Here is a 27,252-nt window from a genome sequence, read left to right as displayed (position 1 = left end):
GGAATTCCTGGTCACATTTCTGTTAATATTAAAAATATTAGTTTGCACCTATCTTTTGCCACTATCAATTGGTAGGTACCTTTGTAGTTCTAAGTTATTTGGTTTCAACGCCATTGCTTGAACCCAATTTTTGCACGCTTGGCTTCATGTCAAATTGGGAAGAAAGAGAGCAAAGTTCTCAACCTGTGTGCAAATGAAAGCATCCACAGACATACCCACCTCAAAATTAGAAGCCAAGTTGAGGTCTCTAAAAATGCAATATGTTTGATTTTATTTTTTCATGAAGTCATATTTCAGTTTCCACCCTGACATTTTCTAGGCTTTTTTATAATTGATTTATTAAATGCCTGTAAATATAGTTTTACTGGTGGTTGAATTCAGTAACAAGGAAACTGATGAATCTGACAAGTGACTTAAAGCCAAAATCCTGGTTGCACTGAAGCCAAATGGCAAAACTACCACTGACTTCACAGGGACCAAGATTTGGCACTTGGACCTAAGAGGGCTGTTCCCATATAGTTCTATTAATGTTACACAGACATTCTTTCCAGAACCACATTTCCAACAATCATTAACCTAAACTGTGATTTGATGTAAACACAACTAGCCAGTCTTAAGTCACTATATGGATTCATGGCTGGTTGTTCTGCTGCCACACTGTTCCTTCCCCGCAAAGGGAGGATGCCACACCATGACTTCTGCCTTTTTAAAATTAAGTCGTTCACTGACATCAGGAATTGAGCTTCAAACAGCTGTTTTCCCCCAAGCAAGGCAACCAAGTGCTCTTTCTTCCCCAAAGAGTTTCCAGTCACTAACAATGGTGCTTCAGATTCCATTGCACTACCTAGGAATCCCCACTTACAGGGGCAGTCTAATGCCATCATGGGAGACAGTGTTTGTCACATGATTTCATTACTCCCACTGTGAATTGCAATCTGCTGCATTGCTGTCCAGTCAGGTATGCTTTCCTGTGAATGATGAAATCCCATGTGTTTGTCCCATGCCACCTTTTCATTGGATATCACAAGCGCTGTTTAATTTCAGGTACTTGATGCAACAGTAGTGTCCACTTAAGTCACTTTCTATTTGCTGGCATAGAGCCAATAACAACTATTATTTTCTACCTACAGTGAAAATAATATCAAAGGTGCATTTTCCTATGACAGCAATCACTGTTGGAGCCATGAGTAGTTCAGAACTGCCAACAATCCATAATAGAGGGCCCACTGAGAGTTGGATTATATAAAGCAAAAGGCCAGTCACTGCCAGCAATTAAAACACAATAGGCTGGGCATTGCTGGCAGATCAAAATAGTGGCCTGGTGCCACACTGGCATGATCAGACCTAAGAACTGCTATTGAACATCCTATGGTGTTTCGTATTCTCCTGCAGTTTGGGACACCAAGGCTCCCATTATGGTATAACTTTTGAATGAATGGCATAGTACAGAACAGAAGGAGACTGCACCTTCCATGATGGATCCATCAATCTAATTACATTTTAAGAAGCAGTTCAGATCATAAGCACTGGAGCAAAACTAACACATTCAGAAAATATCCCTTCCCTATGTACAGCTGAATAAATTAAAAAGATCACTTTATTATTATTTTTTGGCTACTCAACGGAATTTTCTGGGAAAATGTTAGAAAACCATGATTTTCTAAAACTCCTTGTTTTTAATTAAGACTGATCTTCTGACTGGTCCACTAACAGCCCATTACTCCCCCCTTTCCCTCTCTAACTATGACACTGTGGCTTCTGGGGAAAGTTTTGGGGGCAGGAAACAGGTAGATAGTAACTAGGAAAGGTGAAGAGTGAGACCTAGAATCCCATGTTTTTCAAAATGTTTAAATGAGTGAGGAATGCATTTGGTTTGTACTGGGGGAGATTATGTGGGCCTCGATACAGGAAGGGACTTGAACATATGCTTAAGTCCATCCCTATTCAGAACAGCACTTGAACATGTGCTAAGTTTCATTAACATCAATCCTAAATCAGGGCTTTGAACAGGCAAAGTTAAGTATAGGACCCCAAAAGTGCTAACAAGAAAAAGGAAAGCCCAGAGAGAAGCTGGAGTACAAGGGTGGTTGCTACTGCTCTCACTATTTTTTATACATATAAGAAAAAGGAGCCATCTATTCAAATAGTTCCTGTATACGTACTTTTAAAAACCAATCATTTTCTCCATGTGCTGCACTTTCTGTAAAAGTAGGGAAGTGTTTAAGCAAGACAGGTCTCAATTTAAAATTACTACAATAGTATACAATTGTAAATTAAAGATTTACAGAAGGTTTTGATAAACCCTGTTTTGTATTAGAGATGGGATCAAGTCACAGGATTCAGATCCAAAGTCAAATGCCCCCAAATTTCATGGCAAACTGGTCCAGTCAGGGCGGCAGGATTTGGGGGGTGGCATTTTGCCGTCCTTGGCGGAAATTCAGTGGCGGGGGGTCCTTCTGCTCCGGGTCTTCGGTGGCAATTCGGCGGCAGGTCCTTCACTCGCTCCGGGACTCGCTGCTGAAGTGCCCCAAAGATGCAGAGCGGAAGGACCCCCGCCGCCGAATGCTCAGAGGAGGAGCGCTGCCGCCTAGGGCGGCAAAAACCCTGGCGCCGCTCCTGGGTCCAGTAATTCAATTTTTGCTCCACCCCCAAAATAGCAAATCCTTCCCTTATCCTCCAGCTTCAGTGGGGCCATGTACTAAAATTACTCACGTATGAAGTATTTGCAGAACTGGATCCTTTGGACTGTTAGCTCTCCAGAACAGAGACTGTCTCTGTAAGTGTACACACCCCACCGAGCAGCGTTTGAACATTATTGTAAAACAAATAATAGTGAGCTCTAGGTGAAAGCTACAGTTGAATCAACTCAAATACACATAGAACAATTAGTCTAGATTTTTTGTATTAGTCTACTAGAAAATCTAATTTAACAAATTAAGATTTCCAGTGAAATAGAAAAAATTCTAGTTAATTTAACTGTCATTTTATTTATACTGATGCAGAATGTACAGATCACAAACATCTGCATAGTGACAACTAGAGTGCCAATTCCAATTGGGTTTCTCTTGATGTGAACATCCGTCCAGTAGAACATGGGATGATTATTAATGTACAAAATTAAAAAGGCGATAGGCATGTTAGAAACAATTACGAAGGCAAGGTCCCTACCTCAAAGGATTTATAGTTTATCTAAATCGACAAGGGTCAAACCCAAGATGGGAGTTAGGAATTGACAAAAGCAGTGAAGTAAGTCTACATTTCAATATTACATTTTAATTTAACACACACACACACAAGTTAGTAAAATGCCATGATTTTCCAAATGTGACTAGTGATAAGAGTGCCCAATTTGAGACACCTTAAAGCAGTCTGATTTTTCAGAACATTCTGAGCATCCAGCTTGTGAAAAATCAGACTCCTTTAAGATGTCAAGTTGGTATCTAAAAATAGAGGCACCCAAAATATGTTACATATGAAATATGAAAGTCTTGGCCTAATGGAATAAAGATTTCCATTCTTCTAGTTTGGTAATACTTGTCTGAGGAGAGAGGACAAAGGGGAATGAGATGACCAACTCCATTCACAGTAATAAGCCCACTTGTAATGACATACAGAGGGCTCATTCTTGTGTCTGGTACATGTGATATATGGTTGCATATTTTGGGAAAGTGGACAGTGATTTTTTCCCCAAGGTAAACTGCAAATCATGCTGTGAATTGGAGGACAGGATGGAGCCCTAACGCTAGACACAAAAGCACGCTGCTGAGTTCACTCAGCACATCCTAATGTCTGAGAATTCCTAAGAGAACAGTGAACACCAACTGACATACAGATGAACTTAGAAAACCACTGATTTTTTTTTTCCACTTTTGCTTCAGTACTTCTGAGAAACTGGATGGATAAAAGATTGCTTTAATATCCCCACTTTGATTTATTTACATTTCCCATCCCTCAAAACTACCTTGTTATGATTCATTCTAGCTCCACAACATTTCATCGGTCATAGCCGCTAACAGCCCCGCTATATTTCCAAGACAGATTTACATACACTGTACTGTATTTCACAGTATCAGAATGCAGGCTGAGTCATGAACACACATTCTGCTGAGGCAACAAGGTCAGCAGGGTTCACTTTTTCTTTTTCACTGAAAGAAAAAAAACCTGAGGTACTGCCTGCCCTGGGACAGCACTACTATGTCATTGTGACAGTGTCTGACATTTACGGGACACAAGTATAAACTATATAACATTATGATACTGTATAATGCACTATGAGAACTTATGTAGTATAACAAAATGATCAATGCGTGCAGATTTTGGATAAGAAAATATAAACGTAATTTGCAAGGCATGTTCCCTGGGCTACTTTTAAGTTATTTTCAGTCAATTGATTGCTGTTAGGAAAGATTATAAAAGCCTAATTGTGGCAGTCACTGTTCAAAAACAACATATATACAGAACAATCAATAACTGCAGTATCTCAGATACTAATGCTTGTTAACTATGGACAAGTGACTTTTTAATGGTGACCTCGGTACGAGATTTTTGCTTCAGAAGGAAGCATGTGGATATCTGCTTCTGTTTGAGAGAGGAAGGCTCATCTTGTGGTTAAGAAACTGAACTAGGACCAGGGCCGGCTCTAGGCACCAGCAAAACAAGCTGGTGCTTGGGGCGGCACATTTTTAGGGGCGGCATGGCCGGCACCAGAATGCCGCCCCTAAAAATGTGCCCCGGCTGCCCTAGCTCACCTCTGCTGCTGCTGCCGCTCGCGCGCCGCTACTCGCCCTCCCTCCCAGGCTCTCAAACCTGGGAGGGAGGGGGAGATCCCGAGCGGCCGCTGCTCCCCCTCCCTCCCTCCCAGACTTGAGAGCCTGGGAGGGAGGGGGAGAAGCGGCGCCCGCGCCTCGGCCACTCGGAGTCTCCCCCTCCCTCCCAGGCTCTCAAACCTGGGAGGGAGGGGGAGACTCCGAGTGGCCGCGGCGCGGGCGCTGCTTCTCCCCCTCCCTCACTCCCTCCTAGGCTTGAGAGCCTGGGGGGAGGAAGAGGCAGGGCTGGGGATTTGGGGAAGGGGCGGAGTTGAGGTGGGGCCGGGGGTGGGGTAATTAAAAACCGAGGGGGGGGGCAGCCAAAATTGTTTTTGCTTTGGGCGGCAAAAATCCTAGAGCCGGCCCTGACTAGGACACAGGAGATCTGGGTTAAATGCATCTTTCTTCCATTGATTAACTTCTCTGTGCCTCTGTTTCTTATCTATAATACTTCCTTTCTACCACCTTATGTCTGCCTTTTCTATTGAGACTGTACACTCTTAGAGGGAGGGGCCTGTTGTTATATGTTTGTATAATGTCTTGCACAACGAGGCTATGTTTCAATGGGAGTCTGTAAGGAACTACTACAATAAAATATGTTAAATAGAAAACCAGATTTCATGGGAAATGCCAGAATTCTGACAATTTTTTCCATTGTGAAACTGAACAAAACCAAAACTCCCCAACATTAATTTGGGAAAAATCCAAAAGTTTCATTTCTATACAATCAAAATATTTCACATTGATTTTGACTTTTATTTTTATAATATAAAAATATTCTAAACACAAAGTCATCTTAAAGTGAAAAAAATTGAAATGTTTCCTTCCAAAAGTGTAGAAATCATGTTTTGACTTTATCAGTGCTCTATTTCATCTTTTTCTTTAATCAAAATTTCATCAAAATAGACGTGATTCTGTGAAAAATGTTCCACTGGTGCTAAATCACCATTTTTAACAGAAAATCCTCCATCTGGAAAACTTCTGACCAGCTCTAATAATAATCCATAAAGATTTTCAACCCCTAACATTTGCTTTGAGCTTCAGATTCCAGCGATATCAAAATCTAAAACCAAACAAATGAGCTATAAATTGGTCTAGGTTCCTTGAAACTGGGCCCAGGTTGCTCTAAAGGATTGCAAATCTTAGTGGATTTCTCAACAAGGCTGGTTTTTGTAAACAAAACCCAAGAAACAGTCCGGCTTGTGTAGTTACAGTTTTTGTTGAAAATGCATTTGTGGTTCTGCTAATTAAGTGCCAAGTAACGACTGGTCTAGGCAAGTGTCCTAGAAGTGAGAAAGCACACAGAGTTTCATTTCTCTCCCACTCCACATGCTCCTATAGAGGAGGCAGTCATAACGTGGGTACCCATGCTCATGACCACAAAGGGGTGTAGCAATGGGGGTGGGCATTAGTCATAACCCTGTTCACCTCCCTGGCCCAGACAGTGCTTATATCCTAGACTATAAGGAGTACTATCTAGGTTTTATACTTTCACCACCGTGGTATCTGAACAAGACCTCTTTGTGAGGAGTTCAAGGAACCCATGGCTAGTGTGTTTTCAATTCAGCATCTCTGTGCAAGGCATCAGGATTGCTTCTGATTACATGGGTATAAATATCTCCAGCTACTACCGCTTGGAAAAAGCAGCCTGTGCACTAGCATCCCTCTGCCTCTAGGAACTTTATACCCTTATTTTGCACACACAGATGCATGCACATATCTTTGTGGTAAATAATGAAGAGGATAGGTCACTGATACACAGCCATATGGATCACTTGGTAAGCTGGGCTGAATCAAACAATATGCATTTTAATATGGCCAAATCTTGAGATATAGCTACACTTATGGCAGTGTGAAGAGCACTGACACTACAGGCCCAGCTAGCATGGGAATAAACATAACTGACATGGCTTTCTTGTCACCCAAGCTATGCCTCCCCATCTACATGGATGTTTTTAGCAGTGTAGTGTCCCACGGCCTCCTGCTCCTGGAGCCTTTCCCTGTGATCGTGAAAGGCTCCAGCAGGTGGGAGGCAGCTGGGAAAGGTTCCAAGAGCTCCCCATTGCTTCTCCCCTGCCAGATCCTTTCCCCACTGCCTCTCCTGTTCCAGAGCCTTTCATTGCTGCATGCAGCTACACGCTGCAGTGTGGGCACAGCGACAGCCTGTTTTTCACTGCAACATGTAGCTGCACCTAGTTTACACGCTGCTGCAAGTGTAGACAAGGCCTTAGGAACAAAGAATACAGGCCATATTTACACAATGGGGTACACTATCATGGGAAGCAATGAGTCTGAAGAAGACTTGGGGGGTGAGGGTGGATAATCAGTTAAACATGAGCTCCCAGTGCAACACTGTGGCCAAAAGGCCTAGTGAAATCCTTAGCTATATAAACGGGAATCTCAAGTAGGAGTCCAGAGGTTATTTTACAGCTGTATTTGGCACTGGTGTGACCGCAGATGGAGTACTGTGTCCAATTCTGGGGACCACAGTTCAAGAAGGATGTGGATAAATTGGACAGGATTCAGAGAAGAACCAGGAGCATGATTAAAGAACTGGAAAACGTGCCTTATAGTGATAGACTCGAGGAGCCAAATCAGTTTAGCTTAATAAAGAGAAGGTAAAGAGGTGACTTGATTACAGTCTACATGGGGAACAAATATTTAATAATGGTCTCTTCAGTCTAGCAGACAAAGGTATAAGATCTAACGGCTGGAATTCGAAGCTAGACAAATTTAGACGGGGAAAAAGGCACACATTTTTAATAGTGAGGGCAATTACATAATGGAACAACTTAACCAGGGTTGTGGTGGATTCTCCATTGCAGAAAATTTTTAAATCAAGATTAGATTTTTTTTTTTTAAAAGAGGAAACAGGAAATAATTCAAGGAAGTCCTACGGCCTGTGTTATTCAGAAGATCAGATACATGATCGCAGTGGTCTCTTCTGGCCTTATCATCTCTGAATTGACTCATGTGAGTTATCGCATTGAAGTTGAATTAATTTAGTCACATGCTTCAGTGCTGGCAAGATCGGACCCTTGGACATGTTATTTCCTTGCAGCATGTGAAGGATAAAAAAAACCATAACTGCTAAGTTTGGAAAAAAGAAATCCATCATATATTCTGATTAAATTCATTTCTTTTTTGGGTCCTGATGATTGTGATTTCTAGATAGTAACGCCTATAACATAGCAATCTTATGGCAGAGTAGTACTATAATTCTTTACACTATACTCACACAATGATAACAGATTTGGTTATCCAGATTGGCTGTTCTGGTCAGACTATAGTTATGATGCAACCAAATTATATGGCTTCCTTTATAATGTAAATAGAGAAGACTGAGTTATACAAATATGTCATTATTAATTCTGGCAAGGGAATCAAACATAAAAGATCAAATTCATCCCTCTTAATTCCAATCAACTCTATGGGTTTAGAGAAAAGCTGACTTCAGGCCAATAAGCAATAAATGGCTAAGCAGGGATTTTAAAAAAAATTATATTGGCACAGAAAGACATGCCCTTCAAAATGGAATTTTCTTTTGGAAACCAACAAAATTTTAAAGGTTCGTTATGCAAAGCTTATATTGACAGTGAGGGAATACATTTGCATAGAGCTGTTCTTAATAAAAAAGTTGGTTAAACATAGCAGATGTGCAAGGTGGTTTACCAAAATATTCTCTCTTGTGACCTCTAAACCTCTGAAATAGATCAAACTTTTCCCTTCTTTCTTGGTGTGCCAGAAAATATAGAAGTGATCTAATGTTCGGAGCCACTGTTCTGGTTCCAGAGGGCCTTTATACATTATATTAAATTGCCTTGCTTCCATTTAAAAAACAAAATCTGCAAAGTTTCCATTTTAACAAAAACCTTGCCTTTACTCTCCCTTAACTTCAATGAAAAGCCTTTTGACATCTGATACACTTGTGTGTTAAGCACAACAAAGCAACTAAACAGTGGATGGCCCAGTGTCAGGCCCTTAATATGCAAATACACCATTCTATCTCAAATAAGAACCTGATTCCCTTTGTCCTTGGGTACAAGAGAGCTGATGTCATGAAATGACTATGGGGAAGAATAATACCAACAGAACTGTTTATTTAATTAGTAACAAGGGTAAAATCCTTCTAATGCAGCTTGATCAGAGGTCAGTTCGAAAGGTCTTTATCAGAGTATGGGCAGCCTTCAGCGGCTGAGGCTTAATAATAATCTCTAGACTTCAATTTCCTACTAATAAAGGGTAATATAATGTAGTGTAAGCCCTCTTATTTGTTCAGATCTTTTTTTAACCACTGAGGAGCTAATATGCAACAACTGAACAAACAATGGCCACACAGGTTTCATTTTTAGCACCACAGATGACCTCTGATGAAAGAAATGATCAGTCAAGCCCTGAATCAAAGGTGGAAAGCAAACAAGAGCATATTTTCTTTCTGTGATTGTACAAGAGTAATCTGCTCTTGAATAACTATATATATAAAATATATAAGATATAATCATATAAATGTGTCTGAAACACGATTGTAGCATATACAAATGCTATGACGTACTAAGTTTCAATAGGCAGACTCTGAAGCAATCCATTCAAATCTGTACAAAGTATTTTGTTAAATGGAAGCTGTGGAAAGCATAAAAGTTGTCAGCATTGCAGACAGAATCACAATAATTTTTATAATTGTCTCCGATAGTGCCTCAGCAACTTCATTTTTTCTTAATAAGTCACCTTTTCTCTAGTTGTTCTGATATCCTAACTTTGTGCTACTGTGAAATCCTGACCCAAGCACAACTACAGTTGAAACAAATGGGAGATTTACGTAAGTGAGAGCTGCAGAATTGGACTGAAAAGGAATAGCGTTAAAGGAAATTAAAACAACAGATTATGTTTTCCTTCAGTAGATAACTTGGAAGCATTGACAGAATGTGGCTATTTTTGTATCTGTGTTTATTGACTTCAAACAAGGAAGCCAAATTCAGCTCTGTAAGTGCAGCTTTATGGACCTCAGTGAAGTTACATCCACTTACACCAGGTCTGAATATGGCCTAGGACATCTAGTATTTTCAATAGCCTTTTTTAAAAGGGTACATTTTCTCTCAGGTCAGGATATCCAAGGATTTCTTAACATGGTCAACATTTATATCTGATGCCTGTGGGCCTGGTTTGTAGCTCCTTTTCTCACTCACGTTTAGTTGAAGGCCACCTGCCTTATCTCTTCCCTTAAAGCTGTGGCTTCTGATTTGCCTGTATGATTGTTCCAACAGCAGCTCCCTCGGAAAGACCTTAACATTCCATGTCAGAATTTTAATCCACTTAATCTTTTTTCCCCTGGGCTGTGTAATCAATATAGAGGAGTCAGTTTTGTACCCTTCTGCATCTCTAAGCTGTGAAACAAAACCCAGAGAGTTTGATGTTCTCTTTTCACATAATTTGGAGTACAGTTGATAAGAATGACTTGCTATTATATCTAACTGTTGTGTTTAAATAGAGCAAAATGTATGACAAAGCTAATGAAATAGGATTGAAAATATTTGCCAATATATTGTATACCATAATATTTTACACTGTGCCAGATCAATGCAACCTAACGAAGTATAAAGAGCAAATTAAGGCATCTTGTCTCCATTGAGTAGCAACATGTAAATCCTATTAACATTTATAAGAATAACACCTACACATTGAGAGCACAGTATACAAGACTTTAAATTGATTGCCTGACAAATGAGTTCTACAATGAAAATAACTTCTTAGAACCACCACATGATTCTATTTCAAACTCAGAGTTTATGGATTTTACAATTATGGAAGCAATTCATGTGGCTAGTAAAAAGAATATGACATACCGCTATGGAAGACAGCACAAAAATGTAACATTTACAGTAATAACCATTAAAAACTAGGTAGTTAATCTGACACCAATAAACTAGCTATGATGGCTGTAACTCACAATGCCAGTCAGGAACACCATCTCAGATGGCGGAGGAAAATTCTAGGGCTAAAAAGGGAAAAGAAAAATGTTGGTTCTCTCAGCCCACTTCCTAGTGGACAAAGGAATTAAGTGGAAGCAGTGGCTTTGCAGCATCTCTGAACATCAGGCCACTTCTAGGTAGGTGTCTAACCATTCATTTAGGAACCTAACTTGAGGCACCTAGGTTTTAAAATGTTAGCTGTAGATATATTTTTCAATTTGTCAGATTTGTATTGTGAATTTGTAAGTGCAATATAAAAGTTGTCAGGGGAAAACTGGAGTTCTGGAAACTTGATGTGGGAAAACTGGGTGCTTGTGGCACCCAGGAAGGCCTACAGGGTAGTGTGGAATTCACTGGTGAAGGTCATCCAGGCAAATACTTTGGCCAGACTTCAGAAAAGTCTGGGTAATATTACGACTATGACATCTACAGCTATGCAACCTAGATGAATGGTAATAAGGGGGACACTTAAAAATAGAACCAGCCTAATATCTGTGGGGAAAATGTGAGATTATTTAATGATTTAATGATTTAAGCTAAAAGAGCTGGTCAAATAGCATAGTTACCTGTCAAATATATTATTCAATGAATAACACCAATGCATTATGAATAATTTATTTCATTAATCATATTTGCTCTGTTGGAGAGGTCAGGAAAGAATCTTCCCCCAACATACAAGCTACAAAATTGGCTAAATACCGAGGGAGAGGGAAGCATTCCTCAGAAGCATCATATATTGGACTGATGTGGAAGGTCAAATACTGGACTAAACTATGTTTAGAGTAGTCTGAGAAAACAGCCAACAGGGAAGCAGCACACCTGAGTGAGTTGGTGGGCAGGGCAACAAAGAGGAAGTGCTACATAGGCCTTCTGTTTTGGGAGTTTATTAATTTCATTTTTCAGGGTTTATTCTTAGCAATATTTGAGCTGTACGTTGATGTCCAAAAATCAGTTTTTCGTGGCTTCCTCTGATATTGTGAGAAGATTTGGGGGGTTGGGGTGGGATGTATGTCCCAAAATTCTTCTCTAAATAAGGTCTACTTTTACTTTTATTATATGTATAAAGGTGACTTACATGTTTAAACTTTGTACCCTGGTTACTGAACCCATGGTTTACTGTTTAGTGTGTTTGCTCCACAGTGAGCTTTAAGGTATTACTGATTCAAACAGCACTATATTAAAGCTCACTGTAGAAGTTTTAGTTTGCAACAGCAGGGTCTACATAGACCAATTAATGAACAACACATTAGTTGACTTTAGAAATCATACCCTTGTAGCCCGCATCACTGCTGTGTGTTGGGAAACTCTTACATATAAGCCAGGGAGCAGGGGCATTGCCTATATAAATAAACTGCACTGGAAAAGGAGTGAAGTTAATACAAATTGAGTAACAATTTATGGGGGTTTCTGGTGTTTACTGGGCAAACACTGATCTATTTATTTTTGTTTTGGGGTTTTTTTATTGGTATTTATCAATGAAACCTAAAATATGCCATTTGGCAGTAATGCAGTCTGTTTGAATCCGATCAAGATCCCTGGTTTGTGATATCCTCTGACCAAACTCTGCCTGCAAAAATTCTCTAAGGCTACGGAATGCCCCAAAGGTGACTCCTTTTCCTGTTTTCTAGCTTGTTTTCCAAGCTGAGGTAATGTCAATCCCTTCTGGATAGGTTTAAGAATAGTCACTCGAACAAAATTAGCATTTAGATTGACGCAAGTAAGATTATTGACTGGTTGTTTGACTTTTCTGTAATTCCTTACATACCCCAGACTGGTTTGTTCTCTGTGTGTTCCCATATATTCCAAGCAAGTTTTCGGTGTTATCTTCTGCTCCTCAATCTTATTCAACTACCCTATTTTGGGTCCTCAATTCCTGTTTGATATAGTCTTTTCATTTTTACCCTGGCTCAGTCCTCCACAAACGGATTCTTGCAAGATAAAATCATCATCAATTTTCTCCCTCCTCGTCCTCAGACCGACCTCATTATTGATAAATGACTTAGCACTTTGGCCGCTGGTATTTCCCCATAGATGACAAGTATTCAGCTTGTCATCACAAACTGATGTTGCAATCAGCAATGTCTGAATGAAATGAAAACATCCCATTCCACCTTTTCACTGTCCTATACTCCCTTTACTTGATATTCCCCTATTCTTGGCATATTGTTGTCACTAATGCACCATATTAAAATAGGTTGTAGTTCCCCAAAGCAGTAATGTACCCGAAATGTAAATTAGCACAAAAACTGATTTTTACTATGTCTATGCCATGGGTATGTTGCAATTATATTGCAAATAATCCGTGATTGCACAATATAAGGTTAATAGTACTGAGAAAAATGGGCAATATCAAGAAGTGTCCCCCATTTTGCCTACACAAAAAAATGCATGCCTTCCCTTGCACAAGCATAAACTCTGTATTTGCGCACAAAATTGGAAAGTTAGATGTGTAACTGCAGAATGTGTATATATTGTGGATTTCCCTCCCTCTCCCCAAACATGACCTTTGCACACAAAAATGGCATGCAAATACAATTTTGTGCAGGTAAAATTGGTGGACAATTAATGCCTTTGAAAATTTGGTCTATTGTGTCTGCCTATCAAATTTGCCGCTCTTGGTTATGCAAAAGCAAAAATCAATTTAGTCTTAATTCTGCATCACTGGAGCAATCAGATAATTAGGGAATCAAAACAACAATATTGGCCACAAACATAAATTAATTAGTTACTTTGGGACCAGATCATTCATAAAATTGTAAGGTGTATGGTAGAATAGAGCTGCTATAGTAGTTCTACACTCCTCAAGGATCCCTTACACTGGGAGAACCTCCATCGGTCAGCTACCGTGGCTTTAGGCCAACAAAACAACACAAATGTGCTCTAACACTGGACCCAATTGTTTACTTCAGACAACCTAGCTTATTTCTTAAAAAAGCCATTGAAGCAGCTTTTTTCAGCGCTCAAAGACCTGTGGCATTGAAACAAGTGTGCAATTCGATTTGAATGGATTGTTCCCACTTCAGAAATAAAAGCCAGTGTTCTGTACACTGTTTACATCTCAAAGAACTGTAGGATACATCTGATCCTTATAAGAACATGTAAACAGAGTGTACAGTACTCATTTTAGATGATATCTTGGATCTTTCATATAGACTGTATCCCAAAATGTTTTACAAAGTTCAATAATACACTGAAGGGGAAATCCACTCCCGTGCAGAAGGCCAATGTAAATGTTGCATTAAAGTCCCAAATAAGCCCTATTTTGAGGGGATGCACAAGAAGTGGATTTCATCCACCATAAATTGCTCTCCAAAAGAGGGAGCAAAAAATTAAGAAATATAAGAAAAAAAAATATGTATTTTTAGGCAAGACTGGACAAGAAAATATGGAGCTGAAAGAACATAGTAACTGCAGAGAACAGGGGTGATATCATGGGAAAAGACAAAAAGATGGTTAGCATTAGATGATCAGGAAGGGGAACTGGAAGAGAAACCATCTGACGCATATACTGAATGTGAAACTCGCCCCTTGGGACAAGGCTAGCACAAGTTCTAAGCAACATTTAAATCCTACTTAGGCATTCAAAATAGGGCATAACTGGTACTTAAAGAGTCATGCAGGTTGTATGCTGGGTCTCTGCACAGGGGTCAGTATCATGCTAAATGCATCTTCTTTCTTCATAGGATTAATCTACTGAAGTGTAAGCCAACATCTTTTGAAAAAGGGTTTGTGCACTACCACAGTGACAGGGTGGGCTTTCAGGAGGGTTCCATTTTTGAAAGAGGTCTCTTTAAATTAATTTTTTTTAATCCAAGTCTCATGAAAAATTGGTCTCCTCAAAAATATCAGACAATATTCTAGTAAAATAATTGAATGAAAGCTGGCCCTTAAATTTATAATAGGGCATAAAATTGCTCTAAGGCAGCAATGCCTTCCAAATCCAGCCACCATCAAACCCCAGAACAGCCTGACTAGGAGAGAGACACAACAGAAAATCCTGTCAGAGAGCCAGCAGAGGTGCCCGCCAAAGAGCCAATAAAAGACAGATGTGACTACTGGAAAAATAAGTGGCTGAGCTGGGCATGTGAGAAAAAGAGCAATTAAAATCTTTCCATTTTTAATCAAGGAATGTTTTGCCTTGAAAAAAAGGAATCCAGCTTTCCAAGTTTTGCAGAAGAAATCATGGAAAAAGCCCACACTGGGTGTCTACCTCCTTTAACAACTCTATGCTGTGCCCTTTTCTTTCCCCCATGGTACATATGGAAGAAGATTTGTTAGACTTTAAACTTGCCATGAACGTAGTTGCTAACATTTACTCAGTGGGTACACCACAGTGAGCGCCGTAAGTTACAGCTAATCACTCAAGTGCTGGAAGCAGGACTGTATTTGTGCAAAGAACAGCAATCAAATATGGTAAGCAGATGGCTGTTTCTTGTCTTGTGTTACCACACTGTGCACAACATATTACGAGGTGATGGATTGATCAGCACTGATGGATACATTCGCACCATATGTTTTTATAGGATAAATAGCTTTTGACATTTTAATATAAATTTGATGCCCCAATTCTTAAAATCTGATTTTATTAAAGAAACTGCAGATGTTTCCAATAAAGTCTTTGTGCTTTTCCTACATCCTATTTTAATGTTGCACATCAGTAATACAATGTACTTTACTATAAAAAACCACAAAATTAATTACAAAAATTCCATACCTTTTTAAAATCTCTATATTAAACAGTCACAATGCTAGAAGCTTTTTGTCAATCAATTCTTATTCACAAATGTCAGTGTTTTAAAGCTGATCAAAGTTTGTGTTCATTTGTGTTGCATAAAGGCTCTTAGAGAACATTTTATAAATAGCAGTAAATAAACACTATATTATCCACGGAGACAGGGTGGGTGAGGTAATATCTTTTATTGGATCAACTTCACATGCACACACATCCACATACCAGTAACTAACTGGTAACCAAACTTTACCACTTAGGTTTATGAGTTGCTCTATAGGGTGGAGGGTTCTACAGAACAGTAAAATGGCAATTCTTAATCCAATGGAAAGTGTGCCCTTAAGATTTTCCAAATTTTACAAGAAGGAAAAAAAAATAACCTTCTTTGAATTTGGGTGTCAGTTACATGTAATGTTGTAAATGAATGACTGAACTTCAAAAGACATGCATTCCACTGTTGACAAAGCATATACACCTCTACCTTGATATAATGCTGTCCTCGGGAGCCAAAAAATCTTACCGCATTATAGGTGAAACCGCGTTATACCGAACTTGCTTTGATCCACTGGAGTGAGCAGCCCCCGCCCCTCCCCCCCCCGGAGCACTGCTTTACCGCGTTATATCCGAATTCGTGTTATATCGGGTCGCGTTATATCGGGGTAGAGGTGTATTTCAAACTAGGCTTTAAACAGCTCTCACATGCAATCATACAAATGGCGATCAGCGAGTTTTCATTTCTATTTCCATTGCCTCTACAGTAGCAAAACACTAGCTGCTTAAACTGCAACAGAACCATTAATAAAAACACCTTCTTTCTGGAGACAATACACATTTTCAGTGTTTCCATTCAGGATCTGACAGTAGTTCAAACAAATGTAAAAGTCTATGCAATGTCAGGAATCAAAAACGACTGTGTGCGCGTGTGCACTGCTGCACCTTCCCTGTTCCTTTAGTCATATGCTTAAGTTCTCAAACAGGTCATCCATTTGGTGTTGGTTACTAGCTCATCTGCAGTCTAGGTTTTAATCACCTGATCCATCAAAAACCCTTCTCTCTCTGCCTATACTGATCTTGTCAGTAAGTGACTTTTTTTTGTAATGAAAATGCATCAATAGCGTCCCTCAACACAGTGAAAGACATCCTGCATTACCTTTGTCTTCAAAACCAGCCTGTTCTATTATAATTGACCTTCTCTTCTTCATTATCACACAAATCATAGCCCTTCCCCTCTCCCCCCATCTATTAGAGTATTTCTCCTGTAGCCATTCAATTGCCTGACTGCAGTTGGTAATTGGATTCATGTTTGGAGCACAGCATTCTAAGAAGAAACCTGGAATAATTCAAATGGAACACCCTGGCCTAGGGCTGCAACCATATGTTAAGCTCAGATTTGTGTCAGTAAAGCCTACACTGCTCCAGCAATAATATAATCTGCTTTAATATCACAAAGTTCTGTCTTATTAACAATCTCAATTTATCTATGGCTGTAGATATAGTAAAATTCAATATCAGTATTATTTTAAGTTGTAAGCATAAAGCAAAATCAATACTTTGACTTAGTGAAATATAAAGAACACTACTTTGGCAACTGCCTGGTTGCATTCTAGGTTTCAGGATACAATGCAAGCAGCTTTCAATTACAGTATATAACAGAGAAATTAAAGACCTGGCAGCATGCTTTGGATGCACGCCGCACTATTTAGCATGCAAATTTCAGGCTCTGCAGACTCTGGTTGGGATATACAAAAGTGAAGTTTCTGCTAGCAGTGTTAACTCACTCCCATCGCGCATAACATGCCGGACACTAATTTACACATTTAATAATTTAACAAGTGAAGGAAATTAATAAAGAAGCATCAAGTGGGCAAATTCACGTTGTCTTTGGAAACTCAGCTTTTTGATTTCCTGTGTTTTCCCTGCTCAAATTAATAACCTTAACTTTGCATCCCACAATGTAGGAGATCCTCTGGGGAGCTGAGCTAGCCTAACAACTCCTATGCCATGCCACTCTGAGGCCAGGGGAGGGGGCATGGCCAAGATGATTGGGGCACAACTAGGTATTGCCCCCAGACTGTCAAGGCAAAGCTGTCAAGTATCAGGGGGTGGCCGTGTTAGTCTGTATCCACAAAAAACAACAAGGAGTCGGGTGGCACCTTAAAGACTAACAGATTTATTTGGGCTTAAGCTTTCATGGGTAAAAAACCTCACTTCTTCAGATGTTAGATCTTAAGAAATGAGGTTTTTTACCCACGAAAACTTATGCCCAAATAAATCTGTTAGTCTTTAAAGTGACACCGGACTCCTTGTTGTTTTAATGCAAGGCTGTGGTAACAGCCCTTTGGGACTATTAGCAGGTGAGGTAAGTCATCTTGAAGATATTTATTTGTATTCCCGGTGCTTCTTGGGTAACGGAACTTTTCAGGCTGCTCTAACTTACACCAAGGAACCAGTCCAGCACAGGACAACCCCAGCATTAAGGAACAGCAAAGGTTGCTTAAACCTATATTTGCTCTCCACCCACAACTCCTGTAGCACTGTATACTCCTCTGTCAGAGCCAAAGATCTGGGCCAGAGCTTGAAAATATTCACCCAACCCATTTGACAAATACTTGTGGATAGCAACACATTCGGAGCCAGGAACATTCCAAGAGTAATTCACTAACCGAAAAGGGAGCTCAGTTCATAACTAACACTAATCATAGTAAAAAGCTGGACAGCAAATGCTACAGCTATTGAAGTCCCCTCTCCTCCCCTCATTTCTTTTAAGAGTCATCTTTTTAATGTGTATCCCAATTGTCATAACTATAAAGGGAAGGGTAACAGCTCTCCTGTGTACAGTACTATAAAATCCCTCCTGGCCAGAGACTCCAAAATCCTTTTACCTGTAAAGGGTTAAGAAGCTCAGGTAACCTGGCTGATACCTGACCCAAAGGACCAATAAGGGGACAAGATACTTTCAAATCTTGGGGGGTGGGGGGGGAAGGCTTTTGTTTGTGCTCTTTGTTTTGGGGGTTGTTCGCTCTTGGGACTAAGAGGGAGCAGACATCAATCCAGGCTCTCCACATCTTTCTGAACAAGTCTCTCATATTTCAAACTTGTAAGTAAACAGCCAGGCAAGGCGTGTTAGTTTACCTTTGTTTTCTCAACTTGTAAATGTACCTTTTACTAGGGTGTTTACCTCTGTATGCTGTAACTTTGAACCTAAGGCTAGAGGGGGGTCCTCTGGGCTCTAAGTTTGATTACCCTGTAAAGTTATTTTCCATACTGATTTTACAGAGATGATTTTTACCTTTTTCTTTAATTAAAAGCCTTCTTTTTAAGAATCTGATTGATTTTCCTTGTTTTTAGATCCAAGGGGGTTGGATCTTGATCCACCAGGAGTTGGTGGAAGGGAGGAGGGGGGGATGGTTAATTTCTCCTTGTTTTAAGATCCAAGGGGTTTGGATCTGTATTCACCAGGGAATTGGTGAAGAGTCTCTCAAGGCTACCCAGGGGAGGGAATTAGCATCGAGAGTGGTGGCAGCGGACCAGATCTAAGCTGGTAGTTAAGCTTAGAAGTTTTCATGCAGGCCCCCACATCTGTACCCTAAAGTTCAGAGTGGGGAAGCAGCCTTGACACCAATCAACAAGAAACCACTTGAAAAGTAGCAATCATGCCCCTTTTCCACACCTTCGATCCCAACCAGACCCCCAAAAAAGTGTCCTCAATAATCAATTGAAAGCTAGGGGGCCTTCATCATCTTTGAATATTGACTGCCAATTGTTTATGCTTTCTCTCTGCTTTGCTTGAGAAAAAGCTTTGGTACTAGTAGCAGTAAAAGCCATAAAAAGACAGTCTTCAGTGCAGGCTAGCTGCTTGAGTACATACCCAGAGTCCCAGATGGGTTCATACCACCCATGGTGACCCCTTATGACATGACAAGTATTCTTCACTAAAGGTCTGATCCAAAGCACAGTGAAATCAATGGGAATCTTTAGATGTACTGCTGACAATTAACAGGTTTTATTGCAAGTCTTGCTATATTTACTGTTTTTAACTTCAAGCTCCATTTCGAGGAGACAAATGATTATGGAAAAATCTCAACTGCTTAAAAAAAAAAAAAAATAAAAGGATGAAATTTCTCATTGGGAAAAACCTGAAAACATGACCCAAGTTAAACCTAGATGCTCAGAAACCACAAGGCAAATAAAAAGAATCCAAATTTTATCATTTTTTAAAAATCTCATTATTTTTGAGCACTTGAAGTTGGCAACATTGAAAACGGCCTCTGGATCCAGGCCATAAGAAACAAGTTACATAAGAATAGCCATAATGGGTCAGACCAACAGTTCACCTAGCCAGTATCCTGTCTCTGACAATGGCCCGGGCCAGATACTTCTGGCATTGGAGGTTTAGGGACACCCCAGCATGGAGTTGCAGCCCTGACCATCTTGGCTAATAGCCATTGATGGATCTACCCTCCATGAATTTATCAAATTCTTTTATGAACCCAGTTATCACTTTTGGCCTTCACAACAGCCACCAGCAATGAGTTCCACAGGTTGCCTCTGCTTTGTGTGAAGTATTTCCTTTAGTTTGTTTTAAACCTGCTGCCTATTAATGTCATCAGGTGACCCCTGCTTCTTGTGTTACATGACAGGGTAAACAAGACTTCCTTATTCACTTTCTCCACACTATTCATGATTTTATAGACCTGTCTCAGATCCACCCTCCCCCCAATCACTTTTCTAAGCTGAACAGTCCCAGTCTTTTTAATCTCTCCGCATACAGAAGCCGTTTTATACCCCTAGTCATTTCTGTTGCCCTTCTCTGTACCTATTCCCATTCTAATATATATATTATTGAGATAGGGCACCCAGAATGTCATTCAGTATTCAAGCTGTGGGTTTACAATGGATTTATATAATGTCATTATGATATTTTCTGATTTATCATCTACTCCTTTCCTAATGGTTCTGAACACGGTTTGCTTTTTTGACTGCTGCTGCACAATGAGCAGATATTTTCAGAGGACTATCATGACGACTCCAAGCTCTTTCTTGCATGGTAACAGCCAATTTAGACCCTTTCATTTTTTATGTATTATTGGGTTTATGTTTTCCAATGTGCATTACTTTGCACTTAACACTGAATTTCACCTGCCATTTTGTTGCCCACGCACCAAGTAAGTGAGATTTCTTTGAAACTTTTCACAGTCAGCTTTGGACTTAACTATCTTGATTTTGTACCATCTGCAAATTTTGCAGCCTCGCTGTTTCTCTCTTTTTCCAGATAATTTATGAATATGTTGAACAGCACAGGTCCTGGTATAGATCCTTGGGGGACCCTGCTACTTAGCTCTCTGCACTGTGAAAACTGACCATTTATTTCTACCTTATCATTTAACCCATTACTGATCCATGTGAGGACTTTCCCTCTTATCCCATGACTGCTTACTTTGCTGAAGAGCCTTCAGTGAGGGACCTTGTCAAAGGCTTTCTGAAAGTTCAAGTACACTATATCCACTGGATCACCCATGTCTATATGCTTGTTGACTCCAGCAAAAACTTCTAACAGAATGGTGAGCCATCATATTGTGTTCATCTGTGCCTCTGATCATTTCACTCTTTACTATAGTTTCCACCTATGCCCTTCTGGCCTTGCCAGTTCTATCCTTGCAGCTATGGAAACCCCGTGACAGGGAACTGGGGCAGGCCAACTCAGCAAAGGGAGGCTAGCAAGTTCTGACACCACAAAAGGGGCATGAAGAGCTATTTCACCAAATAGGCTGAAATAACTACAGCAGTGACTCTACAGCCTGCAAAGTATGATTCATCTCCCTTGTACATCTGTTCAGTGAAGCCCAGCAACTCAGCTGGGAATTGACATGAAAATTTGGGCAGCCCTCAGTGAAAACGGGTTTCAGGGACAAAGCCTGCTTTTCACACAGGGTAAAAAACAAGCACAACTACACAGTGAGAAATTATTTCCATCCCCTTTCCTACCAGTACATAAAAATGAATACAAACTTCATGCATTGTATTATTTTATTTTGCTTGTGAAATTTGTCATCAGGGAGTTTCTATTAATTACATAGAACAAGAATTCTGCTTGTAAGAAATAAAATCCATCAGTAAAGTATATTAAAACAATCACATTGCATAATTTGTCTCAATCAGTATTTTTAAGCTGTAAAAATATAGTCATTTTAGCATATTAAGACTTCTTTCTGAAAGGTCTGAGATGCCACAGTTTGCCATCTGCTCGAATTATTTCTGAATAATCTGGCAGAACTCCCTGTCTGTTGCAGAATTACAAAAACAGATTTCATTGATCTCAGTTACAATGAAAATGTTACTATGTACTTAAAAAAATAATAAAACAACTGGACAAATCAGTAGCACATGCTCCAAGATTTGGGATACCCAGACAAATAGATAAACCAGGTCTGGCTTCTTTTAATTCTTTGTGGAAAGACAAAAAAGGGAGAATGGCTGGCAGATGCAGAAATTAACTGGTATGAATTCTTCTGACAGATATTTTGCTATTTTTCTTGTTTGTTTTTCTGGGGGTTTCTAAATGCCAAAATTTATCCAGTCATAGAACTCTTGTTCTTGTAGTATCTGAGCAGTTCATAACATGCAAGAGGAAGATTGGCATTATTATCTCATTTTACAGCTGGAAAACTAACAGACAAAGAGTTTGTGACACACCCAAGGTCACTCTGGAAGCACAGGCAGAGCTGGGAATTGAACCCAGATTTCCTGAGTCCCAAACCAATGCATTACAAAACTACAAGACCATACTTCCTTTCTAGTATAGTCAAAGATACTGACCCTAAGTTCTTTGGAACCGGGACAATCATTTACTGTATGTGTGTACAGCACCGAACACAATGGGGTGCCTACCTAGTTGGTCACCAAACACTACCACAGTATTAATGTTAAATATATTGAATATCATTAACATTTGAGTTGACAATAAGAAGAAAGTTCCTGGAGAAGTGTGACCAGCAGGGTAGTCCAGCATAAGAGGCAGCATTCTAACAGATGGGACACTGAACTGGGACTCAGAAAACCTCCACCTTTGCCACAGACCTGCTGAGTAACGTTGGGCAAGTCACTTCATCTCGCTTTCCCTATCACCTTTCAGCCTCTTTTTTTTTTTAAATCAAAATGAAAGCAAAAAACAGTTCCTTACCCAAAGATTTGTCCAGTAGTTCACAAATTGAGACTCTATCTTGGTTGGGCCCTCTTAAAGCTACTGTAATACGTAGTAACAAAGAACAGCAATACACTATGATGGTATTTACAAGAATAATCATTCCCTTCTTCAGATAGGTAACAATGAAAATTATTGGTGCAAATAACAGCTCTGATTTTTTTAAATGTTCTCTTCAGGGCTTGACCACCCACTTCATCTATTCTCCCCCACCCCTGATGCATTGCCTATGCATCCAAACACTGAAACTAAGAAAAAATACAAAAAAACTACAACGGTATGAGTCCCCATCCCTGTTTCAATAGGTCAAATAAAAAGAAGTGTGAGTGTGTGTGTGTGTGTGTGTGTGCACGCGTGCACGCAAGAGAAAGAGAGAGAAATGGAAAAACCCACAAAATATTTTGAAGTTGGGGCATTCAGAATATCAGCGTTTTCCTCATGTTTCTGATCTGACACTAACGCCTGCTTTATTTTGAGAATGATTTATGTTATGTTGTGCTAAGACATGTATAGAAATTATACATCCACCCCACTTACGAAGCCAAAGTCATGTACAAGCTGATGTTTTGGTGGTGTTTATACCATTGAGAGAGGAATGGTCTGCAGGCATGTTCACAAGGTTAGAAGTCAATACGTCCTGAGCTCTAATCCTAGCTCTACCAGACTGGTTGTGCGCTAAGTCTCTCCATTAGTGAAATGGAGATAATTCCAGTCATGTTGTGAGTAGTTAATTAATGCTGGTACAGCTTTTTGAGCATATAAAGTGCTATGAAAGGTCTAGAAATTATCCCAAGATTGAAATGCCATGACAAGACCAGATCTTGTGCTATTAGGGCTCCCTGAAGCATTAAACAATATCTGTGGAAAGTAAAATAAGAACCTGAATCACAAATACTCAAGCCTGTACAGAGCACCAATCAGAATATATTGTCAACTCAACTGTAACTGGTAATATACAGTGTGCATTAAGGCATACTGTAAAAAACGAGCTTCTTTCAGTGTGTGCGTGTGTAGGGAGAGAAAAAGATTGTGTTTACTGTAGTTCCTTTCCCCCCCCCCCCACACACACAATACACTTACACACAGCTTGGGATCATGATCCAGAGCAAACATCTTTAGCCCTGAAAGTTAACTACAACACAGATGCAAATGTTTTACAACTTTTCTGATTCCCCTCTACATGCACCTTTACATTCTTCAGCACAACCACAGGCTTTTACAGAAGCCTCATTCAGGAAACACAGTCCACAGGAACATTTCCCTGTTTTAACTGATACAAATAAATTCACATACTGCATTATCCCTTGCAAGGAAGGAAAGAAAAATTCTTTAATGATCCTTGAACACGGTTTTATTTTTCATCTTAATCTATGAATTTGTTGCAATGACTAGAGTTGGGGTGTGGCCTGAAGCTATGCAAATTTCTCTGATTAAGTCTGTTAATACCTCTAGCCATATTTGCCAAAGGACTATTACTCAAGTCTTGGACTTCTGAGTGGAAAAAATACATTTTGCCAAACTGCACAGAAGTTATTGTGATCTCAACAAATGTCTACTGTGTACTAGGCTGTGATCACCAGATTAATGTTCATTTGTGTAATCTAAAATAGGATTGATTTCAAGGCCATTTTTTTCAAAAGTTAATAGTGATTTTGGGTGCCTAAATTGAGACTCCTTGAAGGTTCCTGATTTTCAGAGGTTGGGTTATCAGCACTGAAAGAAAGTCAGGCTCAGTTAATGTTTCTCCAATTGAGCATCCAAAAATTATGATATGCAAAAATCACTAGTCAGTCTCTTTTGAAAATGGGAGGGATTAAACTAAACAAAAACACCCAAAATATTTCATTGAAGTCTTACCAAAACCCAAAAATTATTTTTTTCTCAATTTTCAGTTTTTCTCCATGGAAAAAAATGAAAAAAATACACAAAAAGTTCTTTAAAAACCTAATAGTCTCATTTCTTTTAAAATTGTATGGAAAATGTTTACCATTTGCTAACTAACTGTAGTGATAACCATGATATTAGAGAAGGACTCTTTCCAAAAAAGAGAACATACATGAGAGCAAATTTTGTAGGAATCAACAGACCAATTTCAGCCTTATTGTAAGCAGAGGCACTCCTGTTAGCTTCCTTGGAAAAGGCATCAGAAGGTAGCAGGGAAACAAAGAAACATGGAAATAAGAATGCAGAAGGATAAGGCAGATTGCCAGTAACAGATAGGAGAGTAACTTCAATTTTACATAAAGAAAGAAAGGAGTGAAGATCAAGAGTGGAAAATTCCCTAAACTGTCTTAAAGGTAAAACACTGAAAGTGCTTGTTCTTTTAAGCAAAAATCTACACTGGAAAGCATGAAAACCACCATTAAGAAAGATCAGGAAAAAGAAGTGCAAGCACTTAACATATTTCCTGGCTCAGCAGCCAATGGACCAACAATTAAAGAAAGCAATTAGTGTATTTTCACTTATTCTATTCACTTTGTCCAACATAAATGGATTGAAAAGACTGAGGGCCAAACTCATCTGTGGTGGAAATGGGTGTAACTCCTATGGTCTTCATCCTTCATCATTCATAGATTCTAAGGCCAGAAGGGACTAATGGGATCAGTCTGAACTCATTTATAGCACAGGCCATAGAACTTCCCCAACATAATTCCTAGAACATATGTTTTAGAAAATATTCCAGTCATGTTTTAAAAATGGTCAATGACGGAGAATCCACCACAACCCTTGGCAAATTGTTCCAGTGATTAATTACTCTCACCATTTAAAATGTACACCTTATTTCCAGTATGAATTTATATAGATTCAACTTCCAACCATTGGATCGTGTTATACCTTTCTCTGCTAGATTGAAGAGCCCATTATAAAATATTTGTTCCCCATGTAGATACTTCCAGACTGTAATCAAATCACCTCTTAACCTTCTCTTCATTAAGCTAAATAGATTGAGCTCCTTGAGTCTATCAAAATAAGGCATGTTTTCTAATCCTTTAATCATTCTCATGGCTCTTCTCTGAACCTTCTCCAATTTATCAATATCCTTTTTGAATTGTGATCACCAGAACTGGCCACTGTATTCCAGCAGTGGTCACACCAGTGCCAAATACAGAGGTCAAATAACCTCTCTTAGTCCTACTCAAGAGTTTCCTATTTATGCATTAGCTGTTTTAGCAATAGTGCCCTGCTCTTGTTCAGCTGATTATCCACCACAATGACCACATCTTTTTCAGAGTTACTTTTCCTCCAGGATAGAATCCCCCATCCCTGTAAGTATGGCCTACATTCTTTGTTCTTAGAGGAACACATTTACATTTAGCCAAATTAAAACACATTGTTTGGTTACACTCAGTTTACCGAGCAATCCAGATTGCTTTGAATCAATGACCTGTCCTCTTCATTTTTTACCACTCCCCCAATTTGTGTCTCATCTGAAACATTATCGGTGATGATTTTATGTTTTCTTCCAGGTCACTGAAAAAGATTTTCTATAGAGTAGGTCCAAGATCCTACTGGAAACAGACCCATGATCATTCCCCATTTACAGTTACATGTTGAGACCTATTTTGGACTCATTTATGTCAAGAATTAATTTGGTATTAATTGTATCTAGAACTCACACAAAGTGGTCACTTATTCTTAGGACTTATTAGCAAACTCCTGGGATCACATTTTGTTTCCATTTACACCTGTGCAAGCCCACTGATTTCAACATGGCCAAGTTCACATTAAATCACAAGCTTTGAAATGCAGCTACACTCTGAAAAGTGACCATAAGGTGACCTGGTGGCAAGGGCCATATTTACTTTCTCTCAGTGATTTCACATCCAAGTATATAGCTAAAAGATGTTTTTATCTTAATAGCAAACTCTGCCTAGGATCAGAAATTCAAACTGTGTTCTTGCTGGCTTGTGCTTCGTCACCAGTGACACAGAATTTGCACTCTAAATGCTGATGATGTGGCATCCAATCCAACCCATTCTTCCAGAGCTGCATTAGGTTGGCAGGAGTAAAGGAGTAAAGAGTAGTCAAATCTGATTTTATGATTTTAACAAGCACATATCAGTTAAACGCTTAAGATACAAACAGGTCTACATAGACATCAAAACATTTTCTTCCTCGGGTTTGCAATCCAAATTGGTATAAGCACTTTTAGACTGATAGAACGGCAACTACACTGGGGAGAAAGGGTTGCTACTTTACCATGTCAGCATAGTTAAAGTGGCTGAATTTTTAAGGGTAAACAGGAAATAAAACAAAAATGTAGTGACAGGCTCAGAGGCAGTGTTAAATTAGAATATTAGACCTCCTTCCCCATCTCCCCTTTCATCCCACCAACTCAACCACAACACAGGAGTGCACAGGGTACGAGAGTAATGTAAACTAGCGTTTCAACACACACAGAGCAGATCCTCTATAAAGTATCAGTATTTTTTCCAGTCACTTTTCTGACCATAACTTCACTACAACTTCTTAAATTTTGACACCTGTGTGTGCTTGTTTTCTGAACACGATGTTGAGGGAAAGAAATGAAAACCAGAAACCCTTCAGTAA

The sequence above is a fragment of the Emys orbicularis genome, chromosome 1, assembly GCF_028017835.1.
Source record: "Emys orbicularis isolate rEmyOrb1 chromosome 1, rEmyOrb1.hap1, whole genome shotgun sequence".
NCBI lineage: Eukaryota > Metazoa > Chordata > Testudines > Emydidae > Emys > Emys orbicularis.
This window is presented reverse-complemented; position numbering follows the sequence as displayed.